Raw genomic sequence first — 8,778 nt, 5'->3', positions numbered from 1 at the left:
TGATGTTGTGCAGCCCTCCAACTGCATTTCAACAAAAGTTTTGGCCGGCCAGCAATGGTGGCTGGTGCAGATGGAAGCATTTTATTTTTAATTAGGGTAAATTTAGTATAGACAAGTTAAAATCTTACAATTGAATCTTTGGTTGAATCTTTGGTACAACACAAAACATTTGTCTCTTAATAAGCAATTTTTTTTGCATCTGCTTTCATTTCATAGTAAATAGGATGACTTTTACTCAAATGAAGACTTTGGTGCCTTAAAATCTGATTGAAATTGATTTAATCAAATGGGCTAAATACAGTTTAATGTGTTTTTTAAGTGATCATATTTTGTTGGGCAGGTTAAAGGAAAATCACAATATTTTTGGTTATGTTGTTTATTTTTATTAATCTTTTAGCCCTCGCGTGCTTTCGAGTTAACAATTTTGGCCCAATAGGCAAAGAGTTTGGACACCGCTGCTTTAAACAGATGAACTGCTGAAAGCTGATCCAGGTGTTTTTAGACTTTCTTCCTGAAAGTCTAAAAACACCTGGTCAGTTTAAAAACACAAAACTTTCTTCCTGATATCTGGGAAGATTTCTCTTAATAGAAACAGTTTGAGTTGTCTCATATGCTGTGATGTAATCATCAGAATCTTTCAAAAAACATGAAATCATGGCTTTCCTAGTTTTTTGAAAATGTGTAGTAATGTTAGTGTATGAAAATCTATGACTTTAAAGAAAGTAATTTTTCTGACATTTATTGAACAAAAATGATTTTGCTGACCTAAAACAAAAACGTCAGATTTTATGTCAGACATTGGGGTTGTGGACAGAGGTCATATACTTCCTTTTAAACAGTTTATGTCAATATTTTATTTCAACTGTATTTTTCACAAAAACAAAAAACAAAAACTGTGAGGGAATTAATCATTCAATTTACTTCTTGATGCCTTTCAACAACTGTTCACGTTATATTATGGAAAAAAAGGTATAAAAACGTCTCGATAAACAGGGACAGGGAGCATAGTTTCCATCAGATCACAGCTGTGAAGGTTGGATATGTAAAGAAAAGGTGATGTGTCTGAGAACTGTCACTGGGATAGGTTCCGGAATCTCCCGCTCAGCTTCTGCAGCTCTGTGATCAGCTGTTCCAGAGCAGTGACACTGTCCTGTAGATCAGCATGGACTTCACCTGTTGCAACATCTGTATGGATTTGCTGTAAGACCACAATGCAGAGGACTTTAAAACATGTAACGTTCCTACTTGCATTAAACAACTAAATCAGTACTGTCTGCATGCTGACACCAGCAGTGTAGTGGTGGCCTAGTGGGTAGAGCAATGTGTTTGTTGTCCCTGAGGTTCTGGGTTCAACTCCCACAGGGTGCCACTCTGGGTCTCCGACCAAAACCCTTAACCCCAGATTAGGGGCCACTGCTCCCCAAGGGGATGCAGAGAACAAATTTCATTGGAATGTAAGTTGCAATGACAATAACAATTATTAGTATTATTATAGAAGAAGCCTGTATGTTACTCTCATTCCAACCATATTAACATTACTGAGACTAGCATCAGCTCAAGTTATTCTGCTGTATTTTTCCAGCATAAACTCAGGTTTCTGCATTCAACACAGAAATCATTCAGAAACTGTACCTTGGCTTTGGTAGCCAGACTCTGTAGGCTGAGGCGAGTGGAGGAGAGAATCTGGAGAGCTGCTGTTGGGTTACTCTTCTTCTCACTGCAGCTGATGCTCACTGAGAGACGGAAGCAGAGACTGAGTTAGAACATGTTGTTAATGATAAACTAGAACATTTCTGAAGAGCTTTAATAAGGTTCCCGCCTCGTGGTGCGTACTGTACCGTCAAAAACATTAACAGGAAGTAACACTGAGAATTTCAGGTTCCTACGGTCTTCAAAGCCCTTGCAGCGGCCGTCGAAAGGTGCCATGTTAAGTGAATGGAGCATGTCCCTAGGAGCCTCTGGCTAGCAGTGTTGTCATGGAGACTCCCTCACAGCTGCAGCCCTCTGGCTTATTGATCATTACCTTTATCATGTGGGGTACTGTGTTGAATGTGTTATTTTAGTGTCTTTGGAGCATTTCTGCAGCATGTAGTAGAGGCAAAAAGTGATCAAAATGGATGTTTGATACCTCCTAACATGGAGATGCTTTATCCGACATGGCCAAAATTTGTTGTGGAGCTTTCTCTCTTGGCTAAGTACAGACTGTGTCAAGCAGAAGTTGGTAGGACCTTCCTAGAGCTACATCCGGTTAGCAACATGCTAACTGTTAGCCGCTAACAAGGTTGTGTTCAGTATCACCAGGTGATGGTACTCGGTTTGGTCGAAGTGCTTCAAAAAGAGTGCAAATACTTAATGTTACCAAAGGTCACCAAAGTTCATTGGTCAGATTGGCCTCCTTTAGCAACTCAGCCTCACCAAATCTGGGCCCAGAACTCAACATTTGACCAAAATGGTGTGTAGTGCCATTTCCCACAGGTGGGTGGTGCTGTATCGGCCGTGGGGGGGGGGGGGGGGGGGGGGGGTGAAGACAAACTATGGGTTTTTGCTGGAAATATTTTAATAAAGGCGTGAAAAATCATGATATAAAGGTAATTATTTATGGAAATGCAAATCCATTAAAAAGGGCTCCTAACAAATCGCTCTAGCTCAGTGCTTCTCAAATAGTGGTGCGCGCCCCCTAGGGGAGCGCGTGTGATCCTGGGTGAACAGGCTTTTTTTTTTGGCCGTACTAGTATAAAGTGTAATTGCGCATCCACTGCAGTAGGCGGCAGTGACAGCAGAGGAGCTGATGCTGCCTGCAGCAATAGACATGGTCTCTGTCATGCTGTACAACGCCAGTGCAGCAAAACTAAAAACTATCCCTATGTCCAGTGACACTGTTGCCAGACATATAGATGACATTGCTAATGATCTTCAAGAACAGCTGGTAGATAAACTCAAAGACAAACGTTTTGCCTTACAATTTGATGAAGCAACTGAGAGCAACAAAGACTGTCTGTTTATTGCTTATGTACGTTTTGACTTGTCAAACTCCCTGTGGAAGGATCTACTTTTTTGTAAATATGTCAGACAGAGCCACAGCTGAAGAGCTATTCAAAATTCTGAACTCCTTTTTGACTGAGAATGGGCTAAAGTGGGAGAACTGCATTTATGTTTGCAGTAATGGTGCACAAACCATGGCAGGGAAGAGAAAAGGACTTAGGGCACTCATCAAGACAGCCTCACCCCATGCTGAGTGGACACATTGTAATATACACAGAGAAGCTCTTGCATCCAGGCAACTTTCCCCTGAATTAAGTGAGGTTATGACTGACATCATAGGTGTAGTCAATTTTATAAAGACCAGACCACTAAAAACAAGAGTCTTCTCTGCCATCTGTGAGGAGATGGGAGCTGAACATCAAGCTGTGCTCTATCACAGTGAAGCAAGGTGGTTGTCACGAGGAAAAGTCTTGTCCCGAGTTTTTGAGCTCAGAGAGCAAATAAGAGTGTTTTTGGAGCAGGAGCACAAGTCTGAAGTGGCAGAAAAATTTTGTGATGAGAACTTCCTGGGAAAACTGGCCTACCTGAGTGACATATTTGGAAAGCTAAATGAACTGAATCTACAGCTTCAAGGGAAAGATAAACACCTCCCTCAGGTCACAGACAAGATTAGCTCTTTCACCCGAAAGCTTGCAATGTGGGGCAGGCAACTTGATGAAGGAAACACCGATTCATTTGAGAACCTGCATGAACTTGTAGACACTAATGACTATGATGCTATCTCAGTGATTCCACACATTAAGCAGCATATTTCCTCACTGATGGGATTCTTTAAAAAGTACTTCCCTGAAAACAGTTCCCAGTATGACTGGGTGAGAGACCCTTTCAGTGCACTAGCTCCAACGGATTTCAGCTCTGCAGAAGAGGAGCAGTTCATTGACATGACGTCTGACTCCACATTGAGACTGAGGTTCACATCACAAACACTCAGTGCATTCTGGCTGAGTGTAGAGAGGCAGTATCCACTCTTAGGGGAGAAAGCTATAAGCATTCTGCTTCCTTTTGCAACACCTTACCTTTGTGAGATTGGCTTCTCTGCTGTTGCTGCACTGAAGACCAAGTACAGGTCCCAGCTAAACACTGAGCAGGAGCTGAGAGTTGCACTATCATGCTTCGAACCTCGCTTCGAAAAGCTGTGCACTGCAATTGCAGTAGCCATTAAACCTGACTTCCTCCTCATTTTGATCAAAAAAAGAAAGAACAAATTAGCACAAATTGTTTAATTAATTTTTGTTTTGTAGGTTCAAGTGTTTTATATATTGTGCTCCTGAGTTAATGTTGCTGAACTGAATATAAATTATTTAGTATTTGTTTTAGTTTTTGTAGTTTACTAGTTATTATAATTACTAAATATTTATTGATTTGATTTAATTTTGCAATGGTGCAATTAGTTGGTGAAACATGTTTACAGTTTAAACAAGGATTTATTTATTTTTAATTTCAGCACTTAAAATCCTTTCTGTTGCAGACTTAAAACATGATTTAATAAAGTTATTCTTTGTAAGTTTGACCATATGTCTTTCTTTTTTTCTTTTCTTTAATGTTAATAAGGATAAAATGTTATGCAGAGATGGATAGTCACGGTGGGGAGTGGGGAATAGTTTTCTTCTTGCTGGGGGGGGCGTAACAGAAAAGAATTGAGAAGCACTGCTCTAGCTGAAAAACAATAAGATATCAAAATAATTCTTTCAGCGTGATTATCAGCAGGCTTTGGAGGACAACTGTGCTTATTTTTATGTTTGTACAAAAATCGGTTTAGGCATGGCGACGATGTAAAAAAGTCCATCATTTGGGGGGAAAGAGGTCTGATCCTCTTTCAGTATTTTGCACATTCGCTACTTCCAAACAATATGTTCCTGCGGCAAAACCGTAACAGTTATCCACAAAATTCCTTTTTTGTTAGTGCCAGATGGGTTGGGACATTCATGTGTGAAAGTGTCATGCCTGTACATCAAACGGTTTAGGAGTAGTGACGATGCAAAAACATGTGATGTTTTGGATTTTCAAACGTCATTTTTCAAAACCGCTCCATATGAAAAGAATGGGGAGGGTTTTGGGTTTGTGGTGGTCTGAGGTGATTTGCGAAAAATCTATAAATCCTATACAAATGAGGGTTACATTTCCTGAATCCAGACAAACCTACCTTTTGATGTATAATTTGTCTACGTAGAGTGAAAATTGAGCGAGTAAGCTAAAGTTGTTCGGAGTTTTGAAATCTTTGAAAAAGCTAGAGTGGGCCACTCTAGCGGTTGGAGAATTCCGTCCATAGACTTTCATTATAAACGATGATTTCGCTGATTTTTGGACATGAGCTTTGAGGAGTAACTGTGAAGAGACCATAAAAGATATCCACATCCCGTTTTCACTTCTGAGTAGTTCAAAGATATATCTACAAACTGGAAGTCAAACGGTATTTATAGGTGAAAGCATGACGATACAGTGCAGCGTTGAAAATGGTCATTTCGGGGCTTTTTCAAGGCTTTCTCTGTACCCCACGGCATTCATTTCCTATGGAAGTGGTTTTTCGCTAATTGCGTTGCCAAGGTAACACAAAACCCCAATAAAAGTAATAGCACACCATTCCTGACCAAGCCGGACGTTTTGATACCTATATTGTTGGGGTTCATGCTACGGTTTGGGCTGCGTTAATTTCCGAAAACGTTTTGAGGTGCATAGTAATAGGTGCCTCCATGCAAATGCAGGGGGAGGCAGTGCATTCGCAATGCACTGCCACCCCCTGCATTTGCTATGGCGGCGCCTAATTTTACTGATGATATTTCTTCTGGAAGCCTGTTGTACATGATGGATCAATAGCTACATTTACATGTACAAAAGTAATTGGTATAAAGGGCTGATCAGAATAAAAATGAGTCATTTAAACAAGATAATCAGAATATGACGATTGGATTAAGCTTGATCAGAATGAAAATGGATTCCGAATGAGAGGAGTGGTTTATGGCGATTGATAATCCGATCAACGTGCATATAAACGCTTGTCAGGCTCAAGTAATTCTGAATTTGGCGAAACTGACCCAAGTGCGCATGTGTGCCCCGACGTAAACGTGACGCTTTTCTGCATTGGTGAGCGTCGGAAATAAGTTGGAAGGAAAATCTGTTAGGGCTCCCAATACAACCTTTCTGTTCAAAAAATAAAAGAGCTCAAAATTGTTGCTTACTCAGTAACCTTTCAACAGTAATTAAAACATCGTGCAATTCCATCCTTTGTTTACTATTTTTGTAGTTCAGCAAAGACGGAAGTTGATAACTGTGCATGTCAGAGCGTATTCTAAATAAAGCCAGTTGCACATTATGATCTGATTACTTGATTGTGTGCCCATATAAACGGTATAATCCAATTATTTAATCTATTTACCTTTTAAGCTGAACGTGAAATTTTGTGTATGTAAACAATACTTTAAAGACAGAGGTCTGAAAACAAAATCCATTGAAATTCAGAGCTTGGAGTTGAACACCTTGAGCACAGTGTATAGTAACTGGGTTTCACTGGATGGCTGCTTGGGTTTGGCGGTAGCAGCGTGGGGAGCCTGACGTTTGATCTATGTTTGATCTACTATCCATCCATCCATCCATCCATTTCTAACACACTTATCCCTTTTGAGGATACGTGAGGGGTGCTGGTGCCTATCCAGCTGTCAATGGGCAAGAGGCAGGGTACACCCTGGACAGGTCGCCAGTCTATCGCAGGGCAACACAAAGACAAACAGGACAAAAACATTCACGCACACACTTAAACCTAAGGAGAATTTAGAGAGGCCAATTAACCCAACAGTTTTTGGACTGTGGGAGGAAGCTAGATTTCCCAGAGAGAACCCATGCATGCATAGGGAGAACATGCAAACTCCATGCAGAAAGACCCAGGGCAAGGTCCTGGGCACTTGAATCCAGGACCTTCTTGCTATATGGCAACCCACTGCCGCACTGTGCAGCCCACTTAAATACTAATGGAAAAATAATGGAAAAAATGAAAAACTGTAGTAAAATCCTGGAGTCAGTGTCCTGAGAATTAGGAAAGATGTCCTATTTCTCTCTTTTTTCATTTAATCTTTTATTTGGAAAGGCAAGTAACAATTACTTTGTACAAACCAGCTTCCACCACAAAGGAAGTATGAGCAGGAATAACATAAACCAATCCAGGAATTTTTGTATAATTACCGAACATCCATAACAGAAGAGTGAGAGGGGGGTAGGGGTGGGTCTAGTCTGATTTTTCTTATGTCAGGGAAAAGCACGATTAAGAACATACTTTTGCCATCATCCTGAACCGGGGTTCAATACACAGCACAACAGTATTTACATGTGATAGGCATATTTAGTTCACAGGGATTACTGATTTTACATAGTTTGTCCATTTAGACCAGATCCTGAAAAGAGATTCCCTTTGACCTTGAACAGAAAAAGATAACTTCTCCAGAATGTAAATGTCCTGTACAATATTGACCCAGTCCTCAAATGTAAGTGCTTCAGGCTTTGACCATTTTATAGTGATTGTCTTTTTGCTTGCTGCCAGAAGCATTAACAGCAGTTTTTTATCTTCCAGAGTCCAGTTATCAAATGAAATGTTTCCTAAGTATAAGGATTCACATTTACATGGTATTTCAGTAAAGATCTTATTTAGATGGGAACACATTTGCTCCCAAAAAAACTTTAATCACCAGACAGCTCCAGAAGATGTGATGGTGATTTGCCCCGTTTGTTCCACAGAGTCTCCAACATGTTTCTCTGCTGCCCCAATGTTTTTTCTGAACTGGAGTTACAAAATATCGAACAGTGTTTTTCCAACAGAACTGTCTCCAAGTATTGGAGCTGGAGGTCATCCAGTGTAATTCATTAATCTGTTCCCAGACTTCACTTCAAATTTCCTTCTTTTACACACTTGTTTTTTATGTACTTTGTGTCACCTTGTTTAGAGGATAGAATACCATTGTATTTCTGCTCCGCCTCTCTGCCTGCTCGGACGCTTTTTTCTCTGCTCCCTGCTTGCTTGCATTTTCCTGCGTTTTACTTTTTATCTCCTTTTTATCTCTTTGCCAAAACCACGGAAAGTTGGATTTAGTTATTTTTATTTATTTTCTTTTTATTTATTTTTGATTTTGCAAAGATGCCTACCTTCACCACAGTGAACCTTGACACGCTTCTACAAAAGATCGCTGTTATAGAACAGAAGATATGCCGACTCAAACTGAATTATGATGTAAACGGCGCGTATGGAAATGAAACAACCCTGCCTGCGACTCCAAACGGGGACCACCAGCCCAGCAACTCTCTGAACAAACAGATCCCTGAGGAAAATGAGAATCCCTGGACCGCTCTGGGTGCAAGACCAAAGGATCAACGAACCCCACGCCTAGACAAAGAAAACTGGCCGAGACTACAGAGAGATGTCCCAGGACAAGTGAAATAACAGCGGGCTGTTCCCACAACAAATGATAGGAGTAAACCTGCTGGAAATGCTGGAATTCCTTTACGAAACAGATTCGCTCCGCTCCAAAATGTGACCCAGGAGAATCATGACAACACTCAGAGGTACGTCAACGACTTTCGCTCTAATACATCAGAGAAAAGACATGCCACGGGGCCAAGGACCCTGATTTTATGCAGTGGGTCTGTATGTGGGATTAAACATTTCTGTAACAAGAAAAACACAGAGGTGTTAATTTATAACGAATTCGAACTATGGCCTGGTGTCTGATTTATTAGACATCCTTCAAGGATCTT

At 40.6% G+C, this 8,778-nt stretch overlaps 1 long non-coding RNA gene across 1 annotated transcript; it reads right to left on the bottom strand.

Moving 5' to 3' along the window:
- Positions 1-723: 723 nt before the first annotated feature.
- On the bottom strand, positions 724-1,830 carry LOC118561284. The gene is made up of 2 exons (XR_004929917.1): positions 1,633-1,830; positions 724-1,198 (listed from the first exon to the last, which is right to left on the bottom strand). It is a non-coding gene; the product is annotated as an uncharacterized LOC118561284 (long non-coding RNA).
- Between the last annotated feature and the right edge of the window lie 6,948 nt (positions 1,831-8,778).

This window comes from Fundulus heteroclitus, unplaced genomic scaffold (assembly GCF_011125445.2).
Source record: "Fundulus heteroclitus isolate FHET01 unplaced genomic scaffold, MU-UCD_Fhet_4.1 scaffold_599, whole genome shotgun sequence".
Taxonomy (NCBI): domain Eukaryota; kingdom Metazoa; phylum Chordata; class Actinopteri; order Cyprinodontiformes; family Fundulidae; genus Fundulus; species Fundulus heteroclitus.
The sequence above is the reverse complement of the archived record's forward strand: the minus strand, read 5'-3'. Positions and strand labels throughout refer to the sequence as shown.